This window comes from Anomaloglossus baeobatrachus, unplaced genomic scaffold, assembly GCF_048569485.1.
Source record: "Anomaloglossus baeobatrachus isolate aAnoBae1 unplaced genomic scaffold, aAnoBae1.hap1 Scaffold_5007, whole genome shotgun sequence".
Classification (NCBI taxonomy): Eukaryota; Metazoa; Chordata; class Amphibia; order Anura; family Aromobatidae; genus Anomaloglossus; species Anomaloglossus baeobatrachus.
In genome coordinates, this window is record NW_027444362.1 from 1 (window position 1) to 23453 (window position 23453).

Here is a 23453-nt window from a genome sequence, read left to right on the forward strand (position 1 = left end):
CCCCTCCTTCCACTAGCCCACCCTCCCACCCAAAGAACAACTTCTTCTGCGCAGCTTGTTTTCTAGGCAGCAGCGCTATTGTGATGTCATCGGGGGGCATTGTGACAAGCCGCCAGTGTTCCGTCTCTTCATGTTGTGCACAGTTCAAACGGAAAATACATCAACAGGCAGACTACAGAAAAGCTTACTATCAAAGGTTAGAGGGGGGCTTTCTCAGAGGGCTTTTTACAGTTTTTCTATTCCCAATTAGCCGTTTAAGTGTACTTATTGAAAGTAGTAATTCTTTCATAGGCCGCCCTTTCTTAGTATTTGACGTTCCTTATATTGCGGTATGAGGCTTCGCAGTAGGTTGCAAACATTCATCACCCATGACTGTCCCCAATTGAGCTCAGAAGCTCAATGTCTATCATGACCTCTCTTTTAGAATGTCCAAGAGCAAGCAAACTATTCCTCCAGGAGAGGGCGCCAACAGACTACTAAAGAGATCATCATTACTCAAAGAAAACCCCAAAAACCAATGCATGATAGGAATAAACAGGTAACTTTCTTTGGAGTGGAAGCGGAGAGATCGCACCAGATGCCAATTCTAGATCTTATCACACCTGTGGTCACTGCAGCAGCAGGTGAATCCACTTTGTCCAAAAGGGATCTATTCCATTCAATTGCAAATGATCTAGATAAGACAGAGAACTGCAGCACGGGGACATAGCCGAGTTGGTCAGGTTGAGTGGTGATGAGTTTGCTATTTGGATGAATAAGGAAAGTCAAAAGTGTGAAAGATAAAAAACAAAAGGAGGAAGTGTGAAAAGTGAATGGGCCAAATTGAGGTGCATATGAAGACGTATGCTTTCTTCCAATTCATTAAATCGGGCTAATATGAATCAGGTGAATTGAGTTCTGCTTTTGGAAACTGGGTTAAGAAGGGGTGCACCGTTCCTGGAGGTACTGCAATACCAGGTCAATGCGTGGAGTGGACAGAGCAAGCTCTTTTTCCATCTCCCTGTTCTAAAAATCCATTTAATATATGGTCCCCAGATAGGGGACGTATCAGATATTAAACTGATAAGAACAGATACTACACTTGATCTTAGCCAAAAGGCCGAGAAGCGATAACCAGAATTGGTTTGGGCCTCGAGTGGCACCCTGGCCTATGCCGGACACATCTTAGGGAGAGAGAGCGAGAGGGAGACAAACCCACGCCTACACAAGACATTTTGTCACCCAAGCTAACCCTTGAAAAGGCTGCTTTGCAGAGCAAAAACAAGAAGAATGGTGCGTTTTGCAGCCGCCGCCCACTGCAATGAATCTGAATAACTCCTCCTTTAGGGCGCAAGCAACTCCCCTCCCCCTTGCAGTCTTTCCAATTCACGATACAAAAAGACGGACAGGACAGGTTGCCTGACTTTCCGTCACTGCCACCCTTTGCCATCCTTACCCGTAGAAAGCCCTTTCATCATCCCCAAACCCTAATCTTTTCCCTTTCCTTCCCAGCCCCCAAACCCTGCCCTCTGTACCTTTCTCACCACCCGCTTCCCTTCTCCTGTCATCCCCCTACCACCCGGGAAAAAAAGAGATTGCCCCCTCCTTCCACTAGCCCACCCTCCCACCCAAAGAACAACTTCTTCTGCGCAGCTTGTTTTCTAGGCAGCAGCGCTATTGTGATGTCATCGGGGGGCATTGTGACAAGCCGCCAGTGTTCCGTCTCTTCATGTTGTGCACAGTTCAAACGGAAAATACATCAACAGGCAGACTACAGAAAAGCTTACTATCAAAGGTTAGAGGGGGGCTTTCTCAGAGGGCTTTTTACAGTTTTTCTATTCCCAATTAGCCGTTTAAGTGTACTTATTGAAAGTAGTAATTCTTTCATAGGCCGCCCTTTCTTAGTATTTGACGTTCCTTATATTGCGGTATGAGGCTTCGCAGTAGGTTGCAAACATTCATCACCCATGACTGTCCCCAATTGAGCTCAGAAGCTCAATGTCTATCATGACCTCTCTTTTAGAATGTCCAAGAGCAAGCAAACTATTCCTCCAGGAGAGGGCGCCAACAGACTACTAAAGAGATCATCATTACTCAAAGAAAACCCCAAAAACCAATGCATGATAGGAATAAACAGGTAACTTTCTTTGGAGTGGAAGCGGAGAGATCGCACCAGATGCCAATTCTAGATCTTATCACACCTGTGGTCACTGCAGCAGCAGGTGAATCCACTTTGTCCAAAAGGGATCTATTCCATTCAATTGCAAATGATCTAGATAAGACAGAGAACTGCAGCACGGGGACATAGCCGAGTTGGTCAGGTTGAGTGGTGATGAGTTTGCTATTTGGATGAATAAAGAAAGTCAAAAGTGTGAAAGATAAAAAACAAAAGGAGGAAGTGTGAAAAGTGAATGGGCCAAATTGAGGTGCATATGAAGACGTATGCTTTCTTCCAATTCATTAAATCGGGCTAATATGAATCAGGTGAATTGAGTTCTGCTTTTGGAAACTGGGTTAAGAAGGGGTGCACCGTTCCTGGAGGTACTGCAATACCAGGTCAATGCGTGGAGTGGACAGAGCAAGCTCTTTTTCCATCTCCCTGTTCTAAAAATCCATTTAATATATGGTCCCCAGATAGGGGACGTATCAGATGTTAAACTGATAAGAACAGATACTACACTTGATCTTAGCCAAAAGGCCGAGAAGCGATAACCAGAATTGGTTTGGGCCTCGAGTGGCACCCTGGCCTATGCCGGACACATCTTAGGGAGAGAGAGCGAGAGGGAGACAAACCCACGCCTACACAAGACATTTTGTCACCCAAGCCAACCCTTGAAAAGGCTGCTTTGCAGAGCAAAAACAAGAAGAATGGTGCGTTTTGCAGCCGCCGCCCACTGCAATGAATCTGAATAACTCCTCCTTTAGGGCGCAAGCAACTCCCCTCCCCCTTGCAGTCTTTCCAATTCACGATACAAAAAGACGGACAGGACAGGTTGCCTGACTTTCCGTCACTGCCACCCTTTGCCATCCTTACCCGTAGAAAGCCCTTTCATCATCCCCAAACCCTAATCTTTTCCCTTTCCTTCCCAGCCCCCAAACCCTGCCCTCTGTACCTTTCTCACCACCCGCTTCCCTTCTCCTGTCATCCCCCTACCACCCGGGAAAAAAAGAGATTGCCCCCTCCTTCCACTAGCCCACCCTCCCACCCAAAGAACAACTTCTTCTGCGCAGCTTGTTTTCTAGGCAGCAGCGCTATTGTGATGTCATCGGGGGGCATTGTGACAAGCCGCCAGTGTTCCGTCTCTTCATGTTGTGCACAGTTCAAACGGAAAATACATCAACAGGCAGACTACAGAAAAGCTTACTATCAAAGGTTAGAGGGGGGCTTTCTCAGAGGGCTTTTTACAGTTTTTCTATTCCCAATTAGCCGTTTAAGTGTACTTATTGAAAGTAGTAATTCTTTCATAGGCCGCCCTTTCTTAGTATTTGACGTTCCTTATATTGCGGTATGAGGCTTCGCAGTAGGTTGCAAACATTCATCACCCATGACTGTCCCCAATTGAGCTCAGAAGCTCAATGTCTATCATGACCTCTCTTTTAGAATGTCCAAGAGCAAGCAAACTATTCCTCCAGGAGAGGGCGCCAACAGACTACTAAAGAGATCATCATTACTCAAAGAAAACCCCAAAAACCAATGCATGATAGGAATAAACAGGTAACTTTCTTTGGAGTGGAAGCGGAGAGATCGCACCAGATGCCAATTCTAGATCTTATCACACCTGTGGTCACTGCAGCAGCAGGTGAATCCACTTTGTCCAAAAGGGATCTATTCCATTCAATTGCAAATGATCTAGATAAGACAGAGAACTGCAGCACGGGGACATAGCCGAGTTGGTCAGGTTGAGTGGTGATGAGTTTGCTATTTGGATGAATAAAGAAAGTCAAAAGTGTGAAAGATAAAAAACAAAAGGAGGAAGTGTGAAAAGTGAATGGGCCAAATTGAGGTGCATATGAAGACGTATGCTTTCTTCCAATTCATTAAATCGGGCTAATATGAATCAGGTGAATTGAGTTCTGCTTTTGGAAACTGGGTTAAGAAGGGGTGCACCGTTCCTGGAGGTACTGCAATACCAGGTCAATGCGTGGAGTGGACAGAGCAAGCTCTTTTTCCATCTCCCTGTTCTAAAAATCCATTTAATATATGGTCCCCAGATAGGGGACGTATCAGATATTAAACTGATAAGAACAGATACTACACTTGATCTTAGCCAAAAGGCCGAGAAGCGATAACCAGAATTGGTTTGGGCCTCGAGTGGCACCCTGGCCTATGCCGGACACATCTTAGGGAGAGAGAGCGAGAGGGAGACAAACCCACGCCTACACAAGACATTTTGTCACCCAAGCCAACCCTTGAAAAGGCTGCTTTGCAGAGCAAAAACAAGAAGAATGGTGCGTTTTGCAGCCGCCGCCCACTGCAATGAATCTGAATAACTCCTCCTTTAGGGCGCAAGCAACTCCCCTCCCCCTTGCAGTCTTTCCAATTCACGATACAAAAAGACGGACAGGACAGGTTGCCTGACTTTCCGTCACTGCCACCCTTTGCCATCCTTACCCGTAGAAAGCCCTTTCATCATCCCCAAACCCTAATCTTTTCCCTTTCCTTCCCAGCCCCCAAACCCTGCCCTCTGTACCTTTCTCACCACCCGCTTCCCTTCTCCTGTCATCCCCCTACCACCCGGGAAAAAAAGAGATTGCCCCCTCCTTCCACTAGCCCACCCTCCCACCCAAAGAACAACTTCTTCTGCGCAGCTTGTTTTCTAGGCAGCAGCGCTATTGTGATGTCATCGGGGGGCATTGTGACAAGCCGCCAGTGTTCCGTCTCTTCATGTTGTGCACAGTTCAAACGGAAAATACATCAACAGGCAGACTACAGAAAAGCTTACTATCAAAGGTTAGAGGGGGGCTTTCTCAGAGGGCTTTTTACAGTTTTTCTATTCCCAATTAGCCGTTTAAGTGTACTTATTGAAAGTAGTAATTCTTTCATAGGCCGCCCTTTCTTAGTATTTGACGTTCCTTATATTGCGGTATGAGGCTTCGCAGTAGGTTGCAAACATTCATCACCCATGACTGTCCCCAATTGAGCTCAGAAGCTCAATGTCTATCATGACCTCTCTTTTAGAATGTCCAAGAGCAAGCAAACTATTCCTCCAGGAGAGGGCGCCAACAGACTACTAAAGAGATCATCATTACTCAAAGAAAACCCCAAAAACCAATGCATGATAGGAATAAACAGGTAACTTTCTTTGGAGTGGAAGCGGAGAGATCGCACCAGATGCCAATTCTAGATCTTATCACACCTGTGGTCACTGCAGCAGCAGGTGAATCCACTTTGTCCAAAAGGGATCTATTCCATTCAATTGCAAATGATCTAGATAAGACAGAGAACTGCAGCACGGGGACATAGCCGAGTTGGTCAGGTTGAGTGGTGATGAGTTTGCTATTTGGATGAATAAAGAAAGTCAAAAGTGTGAAAGATAAAAAACAAAAGGAGGAAGTGTGAAAAGTGAATGGGCCAAATTGAGGTGCATATGAAGACGTATGCTTTCTTCCAATTCATTAAATCGGGCTAATATGAATCAGGTGAATTGAGTTCTGCTTTTGGAAACTGGGTTAAGAAGGGGTGCACCGTTCCTGGAGGTACTGCAATACCAGGTCAATGCGTGGAGTGGACAGAGCAAGCTCTTTTTCCATCTCCCTGTTCTAAAAATCCATTTAATATATGGTCCCCAGATAGGGGACGTATCAGATATTAAACTGATAAGAACAGATACTACACTTGATCTTAGCCAAAAGGCCGAGAAGCGATAACCAGAATTGGTTTGGGCCTCGAGTGGCACCCTGGCCTATGCCGGACACATCTTAGGGAGAGAGAGCGAGAGGGAGACAAACCCACGCCTACACAAGACATTTTGTCACCCAAGCCAACCCTTGAAAAGGCTGCTTTGCAGAGCAAAAACAAGAAGAATGGTGCGTTTTGCAGCCGCCGCCCACTGCAATGAATCTGAATAACTCCTCCTTTAGGGCGCAAGCAACTCCCCTCCCCCTTGCAGTCTTTCCAATTCACGATACAAAAAGACGGACAGGACAGGTTGCCTGACTTTCCGTCACTGCCACCCTTTGCCATCCTTACCCGTAGAAAGCCCTTTCATCATCCCCAAACCCTAATCTTTTCCCTTTCCTTCCCAGCCCCCAAACCCTGCCCTCTGTACCTTTCTCACCACCCGCTTCCCTTCTCCTGTCATCCCCCTACCACCCGGGAAAAAAAGAGATTGCCCCCTCCTTCCACTAGCCCACCCTCCCACCCAAAGAACAACTTCTTCTGCGCAGCTTGTTTTCTAGGCAGCAGCGCTATTGTGATGTCATCGGGGGGCATTGTGACAAGCCGCCAGTGTTCCGTCTCTTCATGTTGTGCACAGTTCAAACGGAAAATACATCAACAGGCAGACTACAGAAAAGCTTACTATCAAAGGTTAGAGGGGGGCTTTCTCAGAGGGCTTTTTACAGTTTTTCTATTCCCAATTAGCCGTTTAAGTGTACTTATTGAAAGTAGTAATTCTTTCATAGGCCGCCCTTTCTTAGTATTTGACGTTCCTTATATTGCGGTATGAGGCTTCGCAGTAGGTTGCAAACATTCATCACCCATGACTGTCCCCAATTGAGCTCAGAAGCTCAATGTCTATCATGACCTCTCTTTTAGAATGTCCAAGAGCAAGCAAACTATTCCTCCAGGAGAGGGCGCCAACAGACTACTAAAGAGATCATCATTACTCAAAGAAAACCCCAAAAACCAATGCATGATAGGAATAAACAGGTAACTTTCTTTGGAGTGGAAGCGGAGAGATCGCACCAGATGCCAATTCTAGATCTTATCACACCTGTGGTCACTGCAGCAGCAGGTGAATCCACTTTGTCCAAAAGGGATCTATTCCATTCAATTGCAAATGATCTAGATAAGACAGAGAACTGCAGCACGGGGACATAGCCGAGTTGGTCAGGTTGAGTGGTGATGAGTTTGCTATTTGGATGAATAAAGAAAGTCAAAAGTGTGAAAGATAAAAAACAAAAGGAGGAAGTGTGAAAAGTGAATGGGCCAAATTGAGGTGCATATGAAGACGTATGCTTTCTTCCAATTCATTAAATCGGGCTAATATGAATCAGGTGAATTGAGTTCTGCTTTTGGAAACTGGGTTAAGAAGGGGTGCACCGTTCCTGGAGGTACTGCAATACCAGGTCAATGCGTGGAGTGGACAGAGCAAGCTCTTTTTCCATCTCCCTGTTCTAAAAATCCATTTAATATATGGTCCCCAGATAGGGGACGTATCAGATATTAAACTGATAAGAACAGATACTACACTTGATCTTAGCCAAAAGGCCGAGAAGCGATAACCAGAATTGGTTTGGGCCTCGAGTGGCACCCTGGCCTATGCCGGACACATCTTAGGGAGAGAGAGCGAGAGGGAGACAATCCCACGCCTACACAAGACATTTTGTCACCCAAGCCAACCCTTGAAAAGGCTGCTTTGCAGAGCAAAAACAAGAAGAATGGTGCGTTTTGCAGCCGCCGCCCACTGCAATGAATCTGAATAACTCCTCCTTTAGGGCGCAAGCAACTCCCCTCCCCCTTGCAGTCTTTCCAATTCACGATACAAAAAGACGGACAGGACAGGTTGCCTGACTTTCCGTCACTGCCACCCTTTGCCATCCTTACCCGTAGAAAGCCCTTTCATCATCCCCAAACCCTAATCTTTTCCCTTTCCTTCCCAGCCCCCAAACCCTGCCCTCTGTACCTTTCTCACCACCCGCTTCCCTTCTCCTGTCATCCCCCTACCACCCGGGAAAAAAAGAGATTGCCCCCTCCTTCCACTAGCCCACCCTCCCACCCAAAGAACAACTTCTTCTGCGCAGCTTGTTTTCTAGGCAGCAGCGCTATTGTGATGTCATCGGGGGGCATTGTGACAAGCCGCCAGTGTTCCGTCTCTTCATGTTGTGCACAGTTCAAACGGAAAATACATCAACAGGCAGACTACAGAAAAGCTTACTATCAAAGGTTAGAGGGGGGCTTTCTCAGAGGGCTTTTTACAGTTTTTCTATTCCCAATTAGCCGTTTAAGTGTACTTATTGAAAGTAGTAATTCTTTCATAGGCCGCCCTTTCTTAGTATTTGACGTTCCTTATATTGCGGTATGAGGCTTCGCAGTAGGTTGCAAACATTCATCACCCATGACTGTCCCCAATTGAGCTCAGAAGCTCAATGTCTATCATGACCTCTCTTTTAGAATGTCCAAGAGCAAGCAAACTATTCCTCCAGGAGAGGGCGCCAACAGACTACTAAAGAGATCATCATTACTCAAAGAAAACCCCAAAAACCAATGCATGATAGGAATAAACAGGTAACTTTCTTTGGAGTGGAAGCGGAGAGATCGCACCAGATGCCAATTCTAGATCTTATCACACCTGTGGTCACTGCAGCAGCAGGTGAATCCACTTTGTCCAAAAGGGATCTATTCCATTCAATTGCAAATGATCTAGATAAGACAGAGAACTGCAGCACGGGGACATAGCCGAGTTGGTCAGGTTGAGTGGTGATGAGTTTGCTATTTGGATGAATAAAGAAAGTCAAAAGTGTGAAAGATAAAAAACAAAAGGAGGAAGTGTGAAAAGTGAATGGGCCAAATTGAGGTGCATATGAAGACGTATGCTTTCTTCCAATTCATTAAATCGGGCTAATATGAATCAGGTGAATTGAGTTCTGCTTTTGGAAACTGGGTTAAGAAGGGGTGCACCGTTCCTGGAGGTACTGCAATACCAGGTCAATGCGTGGAGTGGACAGAGCAAGCTCTTTTTCCATCTCCCTGTTCTAAAAATCCATTTAATATATGGTCCCCAGATAGGGGACGTATCAGATATTAAACTGATAAGAACAGATACTACACTTGATCTTAGCCAAAAGGCCGAGAAGCGATAACCAGAATTGGTTTGGGCCTCGAGTGGCACCCTGGCCTATGCCGGACACATCTTAGGGAGAGAGAGCGAGAGGGAGACAAACCCACGCCTACACAAGACATTTTGTCACCCAAGCCAACCCTTGAAAAGGCTGCTTTGCAGAGCAAAAACAAGAAGAATGGTGCGTTTTGCAGCCGCCGCCCACTGCAATGAATCTGAATAACTCCTCCTTTAGGGCGCAAGCAACTCCCCTCCCCCTTGCAGTCTTTCCAATTCACGATACAAAAAGACGGACAGGACAGGTTGCCTGACTTTCCGTCACTGCCACCCTTTGCCATCCTTACCCGTAGAAAGCCCTTTCATCATCCCCAAACCCTAATCTTTTCCCTTTCCTTCCCAGCCCCCAAACCCTGCCCTCTGTACCTTTCTCACCACCCGCTTCCCTTCTCCTGTCATCCCCCTACCACCCGGGAAAAAAAGAGATTGCCCCCTCCTTCCACTAGCCCACCCTCCCACCCAAAGAACAACTTCTTCTGCGCAGCTTGTTTTCTAGGCAGCAGCGCTATTGTGATGTCATCGGGGGGCATTGTGACAAGCCGCCAGTGTTCCGTCTCTTCATGTTGTGCACAGTTCAAACGGAAAATACATCAACAGGCAGACTACAGAAAAGCTTACTATCAAAGGTTAGAGGGGGGCTTTCTCAGAGGGCTTTTTACAGTTTTTCTATTCCCAATTAGCCGTTTAAGTGTACTTATTGAAAGTAGTAATTCTTTCATAGGCCGCCCTTTCTTAGTATTTGACGTTCCTTATATTGCGGTATGAGGCTTCGCAGTAGGTTGCAAACATTCATCACCCATGACTGTCCCCAATTGAGCTCAGAAGCTCAATGTCTATCATGACCTCTCTTTTAGAATGTCCAAGAGCAAGCAAACTATTCCTCCAGGAGAGGGCGCCAACAGACTACTAAAGAGATCATCATTACTCAAAGAAAACCCCAAAAACCAATGTATGATAGGAATAAACAGGTAACTTTCTTTGGAGTGGAAGCGGAGAGATCGCACCAGATGCCAATTCTAGATCTTATCACACCTGTGGTCACTGCAGCAGCAGGTGAATCCACTTTGTCCAAAAGGGATCTATTCCATTCAATTGCAAATGATCTAGATAAGACAGAGAACTGCAGCACGGGGACATAGCCGAGTTGGTCAGGTTGAGTGGTGATGAGTTTGCTATTTGGATGAATAAAGAAAGTCAAAAGTGTGAAAGATAAAAAACAAAAGGAGGAAGTGTGAAAAGTGAATGGGCCAAATTGAGGTGCATATGAAGACGTATGCTTTCTTCCAATTCATTAAATCGGGCTAATATGAATCAGGTGAATTGAGTTCTGCTTTTGGAAACTGGGTTAAGAAGGGGTGCACCGTTCCTGGAGGTACTGCAATACCAGGTCAATGCGTGGAGTGGACAGAGCAAGCTCTTTTTCCATCTCCCTGTTCTAAAAATCCATTTAATATATGGTCCCCAGATAGGGGACGTATCAGATATTAAACTGATAAGAACAGATACTACACTTGATCTTAGCCAAAAGGCCGAGAAGCGATAACCAGAATTGGTTTGGGCCTCGAGTGGCACCCTGGCCTATGCCGGACACATCTTAGGGAGAGAGAGCGAGAGGGAGACAAACCCACGCCTACACAAGACATTTTGTCACCCAAGCCAACCCTTGAAAAGGCTGCTTTGCAGAGCAAAAACAAGAAGAATGGTGCGTTTTGCAGCCGCCGCCCACTGCAATGAATCTGAATAACTCCTCCTTTAGGGCGCAAGCAACTCCCCTCCCCCTTGCAGTCTTTCCAATTCACGATACAAAAAGACGGACAGGACAGGTTGCCTGACTTTCCGTCACTGCCACCCTTTGCCATCCTTACCCGTAGAAAGCCCTTTCATCATCCCCAAACCCTAATCTTTTCCCTTTCCTTCCCAGCCCCCAAACCCTGCCCTCTGTACCTTTCTCACCACCCGCTTCCCTTCTCCTGTCATCCCCCTACCACCCGGGAAAAAAAGAGATTGCCCCCTCCTTCCACTAGCCCACCCTCCCACCCAAAGAACAACTTCTTCTGCGCAGCTTGTTTTCTAGGCAGCAGCGCTATTGTGATGTCATCGGGGGGCATTGTGACAAGCCGCCAGTGTTCCGTCTCTTCATGTTGTGCACAGTTCAAACGGAAAATACATCAACAGGCAGACTACAGAAAAGCTTACTATCAAAGGTTAGAGGGGGGCTTTCTCAGAGGGCTTTTTACAGTTTTTCTATTCCCAATTAGCCGTTTAAGTGTACTTATTGAAAGTAGTAATTCTTTCATAGGCCGCCCTTTCTTAGTATTTGACGTTCCTTATATTGCGGTATGAGGCTTCGCAGTAGGTTGCAAACATTCATCACCCATGACTGTCCCCAATTGAGCTCAGAAGCTCAATGTCTATCATGACCTCTCTTTTAGAATGTCCAAGAGCAAGCAAACTATTCCTCCAGGAGAGGGCGCCAACAGACTACTAAAGAGATCATCATTACTCAAAGAAAACCCCAAAAACCAATGCATGATAGGAATAAACAGGTAACTTTCTTTGGAGTGGAAGCGGAGAGATCGCACCAGATGCCAATTCTAGATCTTATCACACCTGTGGTCACTGCAGCAGCAGGTGAATCCACTTTGTCCAAAAGGGATCTATTCCATTCAATTGCAAATGATCTAGATAAGACAGAGAACTGCAGCACGGGGACATAGCCGAGTTGGTCAGGTTGAGTGGTGATGAGTTTGCTATTTGGATGAATAAAGAAAGTCAAAAGTGTGAAAGATAAAAAACAAAAGGAGGAAGTGTGAAAAGTGAATGGGCCAAATTGAGGTGCATATGAAGACGTATGCTTTCTTCCAATTCATTAAATCGGGCTAATATGAATCAGGTGAATTGAGTTCTGCTTTTGGAAACTGGGTTAAGAAGGGGTGCACCGTTCCTGGAGGTACTGCAATACCAGGTCAATGCGTGGAGTGGACAGAGCAAGCTCTTTTTCCATCTCCCTGTTCTAAAAATCCATTTAATATATGGTCCCCAGATAGGGGACGTATCAGATATTAAACTGATAAGAACAGATACTACACTTGATCTTAGCCAAAAGGCCGAGAAGCGATAACCAGAATTGGTTTGGGCCTCGAGTGGCACCCTGGCCTATGCCGGACACATCTTAGGGAGAGAGAGCGAGAGGGAGACAAACCCACGCCTACACAAGACATTTTGTCACCCAAGCCAACCCTTGAAAAGGCTGCTTTGCAGAGCAAAAACAAGAAGAATGGTGCGTTTTGCAGCCGCCGCCCACTGCAATGAATCTGAATAACTCCTCCTTTAGGGCGCAAGCAACTCCCCTCCCCCTTGCAGTCTTTCCAATTCACGATACAAAAAGACGGACAGGACAGGTTGCCTGACTTTCCGTCACTGCCACCCTTTGCCATCCTTACCCGTAGAAAGCCCTTTCATCATCCCCAAACCCTAATCTTTTCCCTTTCCTTCCCAGCCCCCAAACCCTGCCCTCTGTACCTTTCTCACCACCCGCTTCCCTTCTCCTGTCATCCCCCTACCACCCGGGAAAAAAAGAGATTGCCCCCTCCTTCCACTAGCCCACCCTCCCACCCAAAGAACAACTTCTTCTGCGCAGCTTGTTTTCTAGGCAGCAGCGCTATTGTGATGTCATCGGGGGGCATTGTGACAAGCCGCCAGTGTTCCGTCTCTTCATGTTGTGCACAGTTCAAACGGAAAATACATCAACAGGCAGACTACAGAAAAGCTTACTATCAAAGGTTAGAGGGGGGCTTTCTCAGAGGGCTTTTTACAGTTTTTCTATTCCCAATTAGCCGTTTAAGTGTACTTATTGAAAGTAGTAATTCTTTCATAGGCCGCCCTTTCTTAGTATTTGACGTTCCTTATATTGCGGTATGAGGCTTCGCAGTAGGTTGCAAACATTCATCACCCATGACTGTCCCCAATTGAGCTCAGAAGCTCAATGTCTATCATGACCTCTCTTTTAGAATGTCCAAGAGCAAGCAAACTATTCCTCCAGGAGAGGGCGCCAACAGACTACTAAAGAGATCATCATTACTCAAAGAAAACCCCAAAAACCAATGCATGATAGGAATAAACAGGTAACTTTCTTTGGAGTGGAAGCGGAGAGATCGCACCAGATGCCAATTCTAGATCTTATCACACCTGTGGTCACTGCAGCAGCAGGTGAATCCACTTTGTCCAAAAGGGATCTATCCCATTCAATTGCAAATGATCTAGATAAGACAGAGAACTGCAGCACGGGGACATAGCCGAGTTGGTCAGGTTGAGTGGTGATGAGTTTGCTATTTGGATGAATAAAGAAAGTCAAAAGTGTGAAAGATAAAAAACAAAAGGAGGAAGTGTGAAAAGTGAATGGGCCAAATTGAGGTGCATATGAAGACGTATGCTTTCTTCCAATTCATTAAATCGGGCTAATATGAATCAGGTGAATTGAGTTCTGCTTTTGGAAACTGGGTTAAGAAGGGGTGCACCGTTCCTGGAGGTACTGCAATACCAGGTCAATGCGTGGAGTGGACAGAGCAAGCTCTTTTTCCATCTCCCTGTTCTAAAAATCCATTTAATATATGGTCCCCAGATAGGGGACGTATCAGATATTAAACTGATAAGAACAGATACTACACTTGATCTTAGCCAAAAGGCCGAGAAGCGATAACCAGAATTGGTTTGGGCCTCGAGTGGCACCCTGGCCTATGCCGGACACATCTTAGGGAGAGAGAGCGAGAGGGAGACAAACCCACGCCTACACAAGACATTTTGTCACCCAAGCCAACCCTTGAAAAGGCTGCTTTGCAGAGCAAAAACAAGAAGAATGGTGCGTTTTGCAGCCGCCGCCCACTGCAATGAATCTGAATAACTCCTCCTTTAGGGCGCAAGCAACTCCCCTCCCCCTTGCAGTCTTTCCAATTCACGATACAAAAAGACGGACAGGACAGGTTGCCTGACTTTCCGTCACTGCCACCCTTTGCCATCCTTACCCGTAGAAAGCCCTTTCATCATCCCCAAACCCTAATCTTTTCCCTTTCCTTCCCAGCCCCCAAACCCTGCCCTCTGTACCTTTCTCACCACCCGCTTCCCTTCTCCTGTCATCCCCCTACCACCCGGGAAAAAAAGAGATTGCCCCCTCCTTCCACTAGCCCACCCTCCCACCCAAAGAACAACTTCTTCTGCGCAGCTTGTTTTCTAGGCAGCAGCGCTATTGTGATGTCATCGGGGGGCATTGTGACAAGCCGCCAGTGTTCCGTCTCTTCATGTTGTGCACAGTTCAAACGGAAAATACATCAACAGGCAGACTACAGAAAAGCTTACTATCAAAGGTTAGAGGGGGGCTTTCTCAGAGGGCTTTTTACAGTTTTTCTATTCCCAATTAGCCGTTTAAGTGTACTTATTGAAAGTAGTAATTCTTTCATAGGCCGCCCTTTCTTAGTATTTGACGTTCCTTATATTGCGGTATGAGGCTTCGCAGTAGGTTGCAAACATTCATCACCCATGACTGTCCCCAATTGAGCTCAGAAGCTCAATGTCTATCATGACCTCTCTTTTAGAATGTCCAAGAGCAAGCAAACTATTCCTCCAGGAGAGGGCGCCAACAGACTACTAAAGAGATCATCATTACTCAAAGAAAACCCCAAAAACCAATGCATGATAGGAATAAACAGGTAACTTTCTTTGGAGTGGAAGCGGAGAGATCGCACCAGATGCCAATTCTAGATCTTATCACACCTGTGGTCACTGCAGCAGCAGGTGAATCCACTTTGTCCAAAAGGGATCTATTCCATTCAATTGCAAATGATCTAGATAAGACAGAGAACTGCAGCACGGGGACATAGCCGAGTTGGTCAGGTTGAGTGGTGATGAGTTTGCTATTTGGATGAATAAAGAAAGTCAAAAGTGTGAAAGATAAAAAACAAAAGGAGGAAGTGTGAAAAGTGAATGGGCCAAATTGAGGTGCATATGAAGACGTATGCTTTCTTCCAATTCATTAAATCGGGCTAATATGAATCAGGTGAATTGAGTTCTGCTTTTGGAAACTGGGTTAAGAAGGGGTGCACCGTTCCTGGAGGTACTGCAATACCAGGTCAATGCGTGGAGTGGACAGAGCAAGCTCTTTTTCCATCTCCCTGTTCTAAAAATCCATTTAATATATGGTCCCCAGATAGGGGACGTATCAGATATTAAACTGATAAGAACAGATACTACACTTGATCTTAGCCAAAAGGCCGAGAAGCGATAACCAGAATTGGTTTGGGCCTCGAGTGGCACCCTGGCCTATGCCGGACACATCTTAGGGAGAGAGAGCGAGAGGGAGACAAACCCACGCCTACACAAGACATTTTGTCACCCAAGCCAACCCTTGAAAAGGCTGCTTTGCAGAGCAAAAACAAGAAGAATGGTGCGTTTTGCAGCCGCCGCCCACTGCAATGAATCTGAATAACTCCTCCTTTAGGGCGCAAGCAACTCCCCTCCCCCTTGCAGTCTTTCCAATTCACGATACAAAAAGACGGACAGGACAGGTTGCCTGACTTTCCGTCACTGCCACCCTTTGCCATCCTTACCCGTAGAAAGCCCTTTCATCATCCCCAAACCCTAATCTTTTCCCTTTCCTTCCCAGCCCCCAAACCCTGCCCTCTGTACCTTTCTCACCACCCGCTTCCCTTCTCCTGTCATCCCCCTACCACCCGGGAAAAAAAGAGATTGCCCCCTCCTTCCACTAGCCCACCCTCCCACCCAAAGAACAACTTCTTCTGCGCAGCTTGTTTTCTAGGCAGCAGCGCTATTGTGATGTCATCGGGGGGCATTGTGACAAGCCGCCAGTGTTCCGTCTCTTCATGTTGTGCACAGTTCAAACGGAAAATACATCAACAGGCAGACTACAGAAAAGCTTACTATCAAAGGTTAGAGGGGGGCTTTCTCAGAGGGCTTTTTACAGTTTTTCTATTCCCAATTAGCCGTTTAAGTGTACTTATTGAAAGTAGTAATTCTTTCATAGGCCGCCCTTTCTTAGTATTTGACGTTCCTTATATTGCGGTATGAGGCTTCGCAGTAGGTTGCAAACATTCATCACCCATGACTGTCCCCAATTGAGCTCAGAAGCTCAATGTCTATCATGACCTCTCTTTTAGAATGTCCAAGAGCAAGCAAACTATTCCTCCAGGAGAGGGCGCCAACAGACTACTAAAGAGATCATCATTACTCAAAGAAAACCCCAAAAACCAATGCATGATAGGAATAAACAGGTAACTTTCTTTGGAGTGGAAGCGGAGAGATCGCACCAGATGCCAATTCTAGATCTTATCACACCTGTGGTCACTGCAGCAGCAGGTGAATCCACTTTGTCCAAAAGGGATCTATTCCATTCAATTGCAAATGATCTAGATAAGACAGAGAACTGCAGCACGGGGACATAGCCGAGTTGGTCAGGTTGAGTGGTGATGAGTTTGCTATTTGGATGAATAAAGAAAGTCAAAAGTGTGAAAGATAAAAAACAAAAGGAGGAAGTGTGAAAAGTGAATGGGCCAAATTGAGGTGCATATGAAGACGTATGCTTTCTTCCAATTCATTAAATCGGGCTAATATGAATCAGGTGAATTGAGTTCTGCTTTTGGAAACTGGGTTAAGAAGGGGTGCACCGTTCCTGGAGGTACTGCAATACCAGGTCAATGCGTGGAGTGGACAGAGCAAGCTCTTTTTCCATCTCCCTGTTCTAAAAATCCATTTAATATATGGTCCCCAGATAGGGGACGTATCAGATATTAAACTGATAAGAACAGATACTACACTTGATCTTAGCCAAAAGGCCGAGAAGCGATAACCAGAATTGGTTTGGGCCTCGAGTGGCACCCTGGCCTATGCCGGACACATCTTAGGGAGAGAGAGCGAGAGGGAGACAAACCCACGCCTACACAAGACATTTTGTCACCCAAGCCAACCCTTGAAAAGGCTGCTTTGCAGAGCAAAAACAAGAAGAATGGTGCGTTTTGCAGCCGCCGCCCACTGCAATGAATCTGAATAACTCCTCCTTTAGGGCGCAAGCAACTCCCCTCCCCCTTGCAGTCTTTCCAATTCACGATACAAAAAGACGGACAGGACAGGTTGCCTGACTTTCCGTCACTGCCACCCTTTGCCATCCTTACCCGTAGAAAGCCCTTTCATCATCCCCAAACCCTAATCTTTTCCCTTTCCTTCCCAGCCCCCAAACCCTGCCCTCTGTACCTTTCTCACCACCCGCTTCCCTTCTCCTGTCATCCCCCTACCACCCGGGAAAAAAAGAGATTGCCCCCTCCTTCCACTAGCCCACCCTCCCACCCAAAGAACAACTTCTTCTGCGCAGCTTGTTTTCTAGGCAGCAGCGCTATTGTGATGTCATCGGGGGGCATTGTGACAAGCCGCCAGTGTTCCGTCTCTTCATGTTGTGCACAGTTCAAACGGAAAATACATCAACAGGCAGACTACAGAAAAGCTTACTATCAAAGGTTAGAGGGGGGCTTTCTCAGAGGGCTTTTTACAGTTTTTCTATTCCCAATTAGCCGTTTAAGTGTACTTATTGAAAGTAGTAATTCTTTCATAGGCCGCCCTTTCTTAGTATTTGACGTTCCTTATATTGCGGTATGAGGCTTCGCAGTAGGTTGCAAACATTCATCACCCATGACTGTCCCCAATTGAGCTCAGAAGCTCAATGTCTATCATGACCTCTCTTTTAGAATGTCCAAGAGCAAGCAAACTATTCCTCCAGGAGAGGGCGCCAACAGACTACTAAAGAGATCATCATTACTCAAAGAAAACCCCAAAAACCAATGCATGATAGGAATAAACAGGTAACTTTCTTTGGAGTGGAAGCGGAGAGATCGCACCAGATGCCAATTCTAGATCTTATCACACCTGTGGTCACTGCAGCAGCAGGTGAATCCACTTTGTCCAAAAGGGATCTATTCCATTCAATTGCAAATGATCTAGATAAGACAGAGAACTGCAGCACGGGGACATAGCCGAGTTGGTCAGGTTGAGTGGTGATGAGTTTGCTATTTGGATGAATAAAGAAAGTCAAAAGTGTGAAAGATAAAAAACAAAAGGAGGAAGTGTGAAAAGTGAATGGGCCAAATTGAGGTGCATATGAAGACGTATGCTTTCTTCCAATTCATTAAATCGGGCTAATATGAATCAGGTGAATTGAGTTCTGCTTTTGGAAACTGGGTTAAGAAGGGGTGCACCGTTCCTGGAGGTACTGCAATACCAGGTCAATGCGTGGAGTGGACAGAGCAAGCTCTTTTTCCATCTCCCTGTTCTAAAAATCCATTTAATATATGGTCCCCAGATAGGGGACGTATCAGATATTAAACTGATAAGAACAGATACTACACTTGATCTTAGCCAAAAGGCCGAGAAGCGATAACCAGAATTGGTTTGGGCCTCGAGTGGCACCCTGGCCTATGCCGGACACATCTTAGGGAGAGAGAGCGAGAGGGAGACAAACCCACGCCTACACAAGACATTTTGTCACCCAAGCCAACCCTTGAAAAGGCTGCTTTGCAGAGCAAAAACAAGAAGAATGGTGCGTTTTGCAGCCGCCGCCCACTGCAATGAATCTGAATAACTCCTCCTTTAGGGCGCAAGCAACTCCCCTCCCCCTTGCAGTCTTTCCAATTCACGATACAAAAAGACGGACAGGACAGGTTGCCTGACTTTCCGTCACTGCCACCCTTTGCCATCCTTACCCGTAGAAAGCCCTTTCATCATCCCCAAACCCTAATCTTTTCCCTTTCCTTCCCAGCCCCCAAACCCTGCCCTCTGTACCTTTCTCACCACCCGCTTCCCTTCTCCTGTCATCCCCCTACCACCCGGGAAAAAAAGAGATTGCCCCCTCCTTCCACTAGCCCACCCTCCCACCCAAAGAACAACTTCTTCTGCGCAGCTTGTTTTCTAGGCAGCAGCGCTATTGTGATGTCATCGGGGGGCATTGTGACAAGCCGCCAGTGTTCCGTCTCTTCATGTTGTGCACAGTTCAAACGGAAAATACATCAACAGGCAGACTACAGAAAAGCTTACTATCAAAGGTTAGAGGGGGGCTTTCTCAGAGGGCTTTTTACAGTTTTTCTATTCCCAATTAGCCGTTTAAGTGTACTTATTGAAAGTAGTAATTCTTTCATAGGCCGCCCTTTCTTAGTATTTGACGTTCCTTATATTGCGGTATGAGGCTTCGCAGTAGGTTGCAAACATTCATCACCCATGACTGTCCCCAATTGAGCTCAGAAGCTCAATGTCTATCATGACCTCTCTTTTAGAATGTCCAAGAGCAAGCAAACTATTCCTCCAGGAGAGGGCGCCAACAGACTACTAAAGAGATCATCATTACTCAAAGAAAACCCCAAAAACCAATGCATGATAGGAATAAACAGGTAACTTTCTTTGGAGTGGAAGCGGAGAGATCGCACCAGATGCCAATTCTAGATCTTATCACACCTGTGGTCACTGCAGCAGCAGGTGAATCCACTTTGTCCAAAAGGGATCTATTCCATTCAATTGCAAATGATCTAGATAAGACAGAGAACTGCAGCACGGGGACATAGCCGAGTTGGTCAGGTTGAGTGGTGATGAGTTTGCTATTTGGATGAATAAAGAAAGTCAAAAGTGTGAAAGATAAAAAACAAAAGGAGGAAGTGTGAAAAGTGAATGGGCCAAATTGAGGTGCATATGAAGACGTATGCTTTCTTCCAATTCATTAAATCGGGCTAATATGAATCAGGTGAATTGAGTTCTGCTTTTGGAAACTGGGTTAAGAAGGGGTGCACCGTTCCTGGAGGTACTGCAATACCAGGTCAATGCGTGGAGTGGACAGAGCAAGCTCTTTTTCCATCTCCCTGTTCTAAAAATCCATTTAATATATGGTCCCCAGATAGGGGACGTATCAGATATTAAACTGATAAGAACAGATACTACACTTGATCTTAGCCAAAAGGCCGAGAAGCGATAACCAGAATTGGTTTGGGCCTCGAGTGGCACCCTGGCCTATGCCGGACACATCTTAGGGAGAGAGAGCGAGAGGGAGACAAACCCACGCCTACACAAGACATTTTGTCACCCAAGCCAACCCTTGAAAAGGCTGCTTTGCAGAGCAAAAACAAGAAGAATGGTGCGTTTTGCAGCCGCCGCCCACTGCAATGAATCTGAATAACTCCTCCTTTAGGGCGCAAGCAACTCCCCTCCCCCTTGCAGTCTTTCCAATTCACGATACAAAAAGACGGACAGGACAGGTTGCCTGACTTTCCGTCACTGCCACCCTTTGCCATCCTTACCCGTAGAAAGCCCTTTCATCATCCCCAAACCCTAATCTTTTCCCTTTCCTTCCCAGCCCCCAAACCCTGCCCTCTGTACCTTTCTCACCACCCGCTTCCCTTCTCCTGTCATCCCCCTACCACCCGGGAAAAAAAGAGATTGCCCCCTCCTTCCACTAGCCCACCCTCCCACCCAAAGAACAACTTCTTCTGCGCAGCTTGTTTTCTAGGCAGCAGCGCTATTGTGATGTCATCGGGGGGCATTGTGACAAGCCGCCAGTGTTCCGTCTCTTCATGTTGTGCACAGTTCAAACGGAAAATACATCAACAGGCAGACTACAGAAAAGCTTACTATCAAAGGTTAGAGGGGGGCTTTCTCAGAGGGCTTTTTACAGTTTTTCTATTCCCAATTAGCCGTTTAAGTGTACTTATTGAAAGTAGTAATTCTTTCATAGGCCGCCCTTTCTTAGTATTTGACGTTCCTTATATTGCGGTATGAGGCTTCGCAGTAGGTTGCAAACATTCATCACCCATGACTGTCCCCAATTGAGCTCAGAAGCTCAATGTCTATCATGACCTCTCTTTTAGAATGTCCAAGAGCAAGCAAACTATTCCTCCAGGAGAGGGCGCCAACAGACTACTAAAGAGATCATCATTACTCAAAGAAAACCCCAAAAACCAATGCATGATAGGAATAAACAGGTAACTTTCTTTGGAGTGGAAGCGGAGAGATCGCACCAGATGCCAATTCTAGATCTTATCACACCTGTGGTCACTGCAGCAGCAGGTGAATCCACTTTGTCCAAAAGGGATCTATTCCATTCAATTGCAAATGATCTAGATAAGACAGAGAACTGCAGCACGGGGACATAGCCGAGTTGGTCAGGTTGAGTGGTGATGAGTTTGCTATTTGGATGAATAAAGAAAGTCAAAAGTGTGAAAGATAAAAAACAAAAGGAGGAAGTGTGAAAAGTGAATGGGCCAAATTGAGGTGCATATGAAGACGTATGCTTTCTTCCAATTCATTAAATCGGGCTAATATGAATCAGGTGAATTGAGTTCTGCTTTTGGAAACTGGGTTAAGAAGGGGTGCACCGTTCCTGGAGGTACTGCAATACCAGGTCAATGCGTGGAGTGGACAGAGCAAGCTCTTTTTCCATCTCCCTGTTCTAAAAATCCATTTAATATATGGTCCCCAGATAGGGGACGTATCAGATATTAAACTGATAAGAACAGATACTACACTTGATCTTAGCCAAAAGGCCGAGAAGCGATAACCAGAATTGGTTTGGGCCTCGAGTGGCACCCTGGCCTATGCCGGACACATCTTAGGGAGAGAGAGCGAGAGGGAGACAAACCCACGCCTACACAAGACATTTTGTCACCCAAGCCAACCCTTGAAAAGGCTGCTTTGCAGAGCAAAAACAAGAAGAATGGTGCGTTTTGCAGCCGCCGCCCACTGCAATGAATCTGAATAACTCCTCCTTTAGGGCGCAAGCAACTCCCCTCCCCCTTGCAGTCTTTCCAATTCACGATACAAAAAGACGGACAGGACAGGTTGCCTGACTTTCCGTCACTGCCACCCTTTGCCATCCTTACCCGTAGAAAGCCCTTTCATCATCCCCAAACCCTAATCTTTTCCCTTTCCTTCCCAGCCCCCAAACCCTGCCCTCTGTACCTTTCTCACCACCCGCTTCCCTTCTCCTGTCATCCCCCTACCACCCGGGAAAAAAAGAGATTGCCCCCTCCTTCCACTAGCCCACCCTCCCACCCAAAGAACAACTTCTTCTGCGCAGCTTGTTTTCTAGGCAGCAGCGCTATTGTGATGTCATCGGGGGGCATTGTGACAAGCCGCCAGTGTTCCGTCTCTTCATGTTGTGCACAGTTCAAACGGAAAATACATCAACAGGCAGACTACAGAAAAGCTTACTATCAAAGGTTAGAGGGGGGCTTTCTCAGAGGGCTTTTTACAGTTTTTCTATTCCCAATTAGCCGTTTAAGTGTACTTATTGAAAGTAGTAATTCTTTCATAGGCCGCCCTTTCTTAGTATTTGACGTTCCTTATATTGCGGTATGAGGCTTCGCAGTAGGTTGCAAACATTCATCACCCATGACTGTCCCCAATTGAGCTCAGAAGCTCAATGTCTATCATGACCTCTCTTTTAGAATGTCCAAGAGCAAGCAAACTATTCCTCCAGGAGAGGGCGCCAACAGACTACTAAAGAGATCATCATTACTCAAAGAAAACCCCAAAAACCAATGCATGATAGGAATAAACAGGTAACTTTCTTTGGAGTGGAAGCGGAGAGATCGCACCAGATGCCAATTCTAGATCTTATCACACCTGTGGTCACTGCAGCAGCAGGTGAATCCACTTTGTCCAAAAGGGATCTATTCCATTCAATTGCAAATGATCTAGATAAGACAGAGAACTGCAGCACGGGGACATAGCCGAGTTGGTCAGGTTGAGTGGTGATGAGTTTGCTATTTGGATGAATAAAGAAAGTCAAAAGTGTGAAAGATAAAAAACAAAAGGAGGAAGTGTGAAAAGTGAATGGGCCAAATTGAGGTGCATATGAAGACGTATGCTTTCTTCCAATTCATTAAATCGGGCTAATATGAATCAGGTGAATTGAGTTCTGCTTTTGGAAACTGGGTTAAGAAGGGGTGCACCGTTCCTGGAGGTACTGCAATACCAGGTCAATGCGTGGAGTGGACAGAGCAAGCTCTTTTTCCATCTCCCTGTTCTAAAAATCCATTTAATATATGGTCCCCAGATAGGGGACGTATCAGATATTAAACTGATAAGAACAGATACTACACTTGATCTTAGCCAAAAGGCCGAGAAGCGATAACCAGAATTGGTTTGGGCCTCGAGTGGCACCCTGGCCTATGCCGGACACATCTTAGGGAGAGAGAGCGAGAGGGAGACAAACCCACGCCTACACAAGACATTTTGTCACCCAAGCCAACCCTTGAAAAGGCTGCTTTGCAGAGCAAAAACAAGAAGAATGGTGCGTTTTGCAGCCGCCGCCCACTGCAATGAATCTGAATAACTCCTCCTTTAGGGCGCAAGCAACTCCCCTCCCCCTTGCAGTCTTTC

The 23453-nt window shown here is 46.2% G+C and overlaps 15 non-coding genes across 15 annotated transcripts; all 15 read right to left on the bottom strand.

Moving 5' to 3' along the window:
* Positions 1-920: 920 nt before the first annotated feature.
* On the bottom strand, positions 921-1111 carry LOC142282174 (U2 spliceosomal RNA). Its single transcript, XR_012744127.1, has one exon. It is a non-coding gene; the product is annotated as a U2 spliceosomal RNA (small nuclear RNA).
* A 1387-nt stretch (positions 1112-2498) lies between these two features.
* LOC142282185 (U2 spliceosomal RNA) lies at positions 2499-2689 on the bottom strand. Its single transcript, XR_012744137.1, has one exon. It is a non-coding gene; the product is annotated as a U2 spliceosomal RNA (small nuclear RNA).
* Positions 2690-4076: 1387 nt separating this feature from the next.
* Positions 4077-4267, bottom strand: LOC142282186 (U2 spliceosomal RNA). Its single transcript, XR_012744138.1, has one exon. It is a non-coding gene; the product is annotated as a U2 spliceosomal RNA (small nuclear RNA).
* Positions 4268-5654: 1387 nt separating this feature from the next.
* LOC142282187 (U2 spliceosomal RNA) lies at positions 5655-5845 on the bottom strand. The gene has a single exon (XR_012744139.1). It is a non-coding gene; the product is annotated as a U2 spliceosomal RNA (small nuclear RNA).
* Positions 5846-7232: 1387 nt separating this feature from the next.
* Positions 7233-7423, bottom strand: LOC142282188 (U2 spliceosomal RNA). The gene has a single exon (XR_012744140.1). It is a non-coding gene; the product is annotated as a U2 spliceosomal RNA (small nuclear RNA).
* Positions 7424-8810: 1387 nt separating this feature from the next.
* LOC142282189 (U2 spliceosomal RNA) lies at positions 8811-9001 on the bottom strand. Its single transcript, XR_012744141.1, has one exon. It is a non-coding gene; the product is annotated as a U2 spliceosomal RNA (small nuclear RNA).
* A 1387-nt stretch (positions 9002-10388) lies between these two features.
* Positions 10389-10579, bottom strand: LOC142282175 (U2 spliceosomal RNA). The gene has a single exon (XR_012744128.1). It is a non-coding gene; the product is annotated as a U2 spliceosomal RNA (small nuclear RNA).
* A 1387-nt stretch (positions 10580-11966) lies between these two features.
* LOC142282177 (U2 spliceosomal RNA) lies at positions 11967-12157 on the bottom strand. The gene has a single exon (XR_012744129.1). It is a non-coding gene; the product is annotated as a U2 spliceosomal RNA (small nuclear RNA).
* A 1387-nt stretch (positions 12158-13544) lies between these two features.
* On the bottom strand, positions 13545-13735 carry LOC142282178 (U2 spliceosomal RNA). Its single transcript, XR_012744130.1, has one exon. It is a non-coding gene; the product is annotated as a U2 spliceosomal RNA (small nuclear RNA).
* Positions 13736-15122: 1387 nt separating this feature from the next.
* Positions 15123-15313, bottom strand: LOC142282179 (U2 spliceosomal RNA). Its single transcript, XR_012744131.1, has one exon. It is a non-coding gene; the product is annotated as a U2 spliceosomal RNA (small nuclear RNA).
* Positions 15314-16700: 1387 nt separating this feature from the next.
* Positions 16701-16891, bottom strand: LOC142282180 (U2 spliceosomal RNA). Its single transcript, XR_012744132.1, has one exon. It is a non-coding gene; the product is annotated as a U2 spliceosomal RNA (small nuclear RNA).
* Positions 16892-18278: 1387 nt separating this feature from the next.
* Positions 18279-18469, bottom strand: LOC142282181 (U2 spliceosomal RNA). The gene has a single exon (XR_012744133.1). It is a non-coding gene; the product is annotated as a U2 spliceosomal RNA (small nuclear RNA).
* A 1387-nt stretch (positions 18470-19856) lies between these two features.
* LOC142282182 (U2 spliceosomal RNA) lies at positions 19857-20047 on the bottom strand. The gene has a single exon (XR_012744134.1). It is a non-coding gene; the product is annotated as a U2 spliceosomal RNA (small nuclear RNA).
* A 1387-nt stretch (positions 20048-21434) lies between these two features.
* Positions 21435-21625, bottom strand: LOC142282183 (U2 spliceosomal RNA). Its single transcript, XR_012744135.1, has one exon. It is a non-coding gene; the product is annotated as a U2 spliceosomal RNA (small nuclear RNA).
* Positions 21626-23012: 1387 nt separating this feature from the next.
* LOC142282184 (U2 spliceosomal RNA) lies at positions 23013-23203 on the bottom strand. Its single transcript, XR_012744136.1, has one exon. It is a non-coding gene; the product is annotated as a U2 spliceosomal RNA (small nuclear RNA).
* Positions 23204-23453: the final 250 nt, after the last annotated feature.